Source organism: Pavona decussata, unplaced genomic scaffold (genome assembly GCF_977016875.1).
Source record: "Pavona decussata unplaced genomic scaffold, jaPavDecu1.1 SCAFFOLD_207, whole genome shotgun sequence".
Lineage (NCBI taxonomy): Eukaryota > Metazoa > Cnidaria > Anthozoa > Scleractinia > Agariciidae > Pavona > Pavona decussata.
In genome coordinates, this window is record NW_028145612.1 from 2,589,135 (window position 1) to 2,592,500 (window position 3,366).

Consider the following 3,366-nt stretch of genomic DNA (forward strand, 5'->3'; position numbering starts at 1 on the left):
CTGATGGTTAGCTCCTTGGGGTTGAAGCCTAAACTCATCTTTGGGTTCCTCTATGGCAGATTCCCAAAATGCTGGCAATACTCACCTTCAGTTGTCAATCAATCGTCAGAGCATAAACAACTTGGAAACAAGTTGAATCTTTTCAGTGAGGATTATTGACAAAGCAGGCTAGTTTTCTGTGTTGTTAAGCGAATTGGAAACCGATTATTACCATGATGATATTATGAGAGTTTGAGGGATATATTGCACTTTTCTATAGTTGCTCCTAGACTATGGAACACGCTAAAATTCAGTCAGTCTCAACGTTAAAAGCATGCTTCAAGTCTTACAGGCTTAGAGTAATTGGAAAATATGTTTGAAGAACTGTTATTATTATTGTAATTTTTCATAAGACCCTTCAGTCAATAACGTGCCACGGCTGAACGACGTATAATTTAGCATTTACACCCACAGAGGTGAGAAGAAAACAAAACTACACGAAAACGCGTTCTAACCCAATGGAATTATAGATAACAACAAGTTATAGACAACAACAACTTTTGTTTACTTTATTTGGTAATTTGACTCTCATTTATTGCTCAGATTGCCAGTTTTAGAGATACTTTTAAAACTGTTATATTTTTCCAAAGTAATTGTATGCAAATTCAGGAAATATTAAGCTTGGGTGACAAGTGACGGGAAGTAAGAAAGTATCTTTTTATTGACCCACTGACTTGGATTAATTCACAGACGAAAAAAAAAAAGCAAAGAAAATAATTGTTAATTAGAACCTAGAGCCGAGGCCAAAGGAACTGCATGGGTTTCGAGTAAGCCCCTAATAGCTGTTTAGAGATTTTATTAATAAAAGAGAGAAGCAAGGAAGCTTAATCAGTGTTGTAATTAATATTAGTGCTGCTATTCAAATTACTTAGAATATTGTTCTGACAGTAAATATTGTTTTACCTCTTTGGGAGAAAAAAATGTTCTTAGGACTGAGGTCTTTCAGGTAAAGAAATCTATGCAAACTTTGGCCGAGGAGTTAATTTATTCTATTATGCCTTGTTATGTAGCGTTGTAGATTTCAATGGCGCTGAATTGTAGTTTTGTCAAACTTGGATCGGCGTTCGTGTAAAAGTTCTGCTAGATCCTAAAGATTTATAAAACCGTTCACCTAACACCTAACAGCTTTGAGTTTCTCATGTAAACAGTTCGCAGGGCGTTGTAAGGAAATGCATGAAGAATTGGCTTGACCCGAATAGTTCAGTCTAAAAAGAATTAGACCTTTTGTCCCTCCACTGACCACCTACTCTTCATTATATATACCACGCACTAATTCAATCTCATTTCCATTATTGCAATCTTGTCTGGAGTAATTGTGATAAAACGTTACTTGACAGGCTACAGAAGCTTCAGAACCGTGCCGCTCGCGTTTTAACCTTTTCTAGCTATGATGCTGACGCTAACCGCTTAGTTAGACAACTCGATTGGAAAGACTTGAACACTCAATCTCAAATAAAGAAAGCCTATAAAGGGTGACTTAACCTAAACGCCATTTTTCCGCCACTTGACATGGCTTTAATGGAAATATCTCTTTTACGTTTCAAGCAACCCAAAAACTTTATGCTCATAACGTGAATCTATGTTGTGAGTTGTTTTGAGAATTTTGGGGTGATTTTTGGGTATATTTGGGAGAAGATAGTTTTTCTTGGAGGATTGGTAAAATTAAAAGAAATAAGAAATATTGAAGATTTAGTGAAGTTTGAAAATTAGACTTTGTAGTTAATAATTAATAGACGGACACCAAGTTAGTCCACTGGCAACCTGGGGTGCTCTTTTGTGGGTATCAACTGTCTGTTAGTGTTCCAAAAATCATTTTCTTTCTTCCATCCCTTCTAAAACCTCTTCAAATTTCATTCAAGTCCCCCCTTAAAAATATACAAGTCCTGAATATTTATCCTCTAAATTTGTTAAACGAAATGAAACGCGTTACTCCGCTGAGGGACTATGTTAAGAAACTATTTGCCCCGAGTCCGCGAACTAATTTCATGAAAAACAGCTTTAGTTAGCGGAGCAATTCTCTGGAACAGCCTGCCCTGTGATGTGAGAAAAGCTAATTAATCTTCATTTTTAATATTTCAGTATACACGGCATTCATGAAAAACAGCTTTTAGTTAGATTAGTTGTAGTTAGTTTTTGCATTTTCTTTAGGATAGTTATGTTATTTCTAATTTTTATACTCCTGATGGATTTTACCGTGTATAAAAAAGAACTATTCTATTCTATTCAGCTACCCACGACAACTTTTCTCTATATAAACAGGCCCTTAGTGAAGGCCACTTTTTCTATCGAGTTGCGCATTTGAAATTCTTTACCTTCTGTTAGGCGAGCCACTCAGTCCTCTGGAGAGAAATCCACACAGCCTAGACAGACTCAGAAGACAGACTTTCGCTTGGCAAAAATCCTTTGTTTAGCATCATGCCGCCACGTTCTGATTGCGTGTCCGCGTCAAAACTCGCCAATATTATTCGCAAATATTACCCACTGACGTCATCGCAATATTGCCCGCTAAAGGCTGGTTTTGACCAGGGCGTAGATTTCACTAGCGACGTAAACGTAAGCGTAAGGGTAATAGATTTGAGTCCAGTGAAAACGAACAAAGACACAAACATAAACAAACGGCTGAAGAAGCCTTTTATTTTTAATTAAAAGGCAGTTACTCCTATATTTGTAATGCACTTTATGGGCAACTAAGTAGATATAGTGCTATATTAGTAAATAAACATTATTATTATCACTATTATATAATATTCGCTAAGATTCAAAGATTCAAAACACTGTTAAATTACAAGGCTAAAATTTTTTAAAAGAAAACGAAACCGAACCTTTAGCGACTAATTAAGTCATCTTCAGGGTAGCAAGACCTTGAACTACAAGTATACTAATATACTTTGTGTGGCACTCCCGATGGGAACAGTTCCGCTTGTTTGTTCGATCATCAATATTTCTGCGCTTGTGAAAAGATTGGACACTGTAAGCATTGTAACTTTGTAAGTACTATAAGTAGTGTGTAGTACTGTAAATATTGTGTCTTAGGCTAATAAAAATCTAAAAAAAAAAAGAGAAAAGATTGAACAGTAGAGAGTTCATTTTAAATATAACTATATTAACTTCTTGTATTGGGTTGAAACTTAAGACTGTTCAGCTTAAAAGGAGAATTTCAAAACCCTTGCTTGCGGCGATTAAGACTTGTAAAATTAAGTAGAACGTTTTGTTTTCTTTGCGCTTTTTGGCAACTAAATATAACTTCATTTACTACGAATACTCATTACATCCTTACATCCTCTGCTTACCGAGTCGACAATTCAAAAATTTATGCATGTTTTCTCA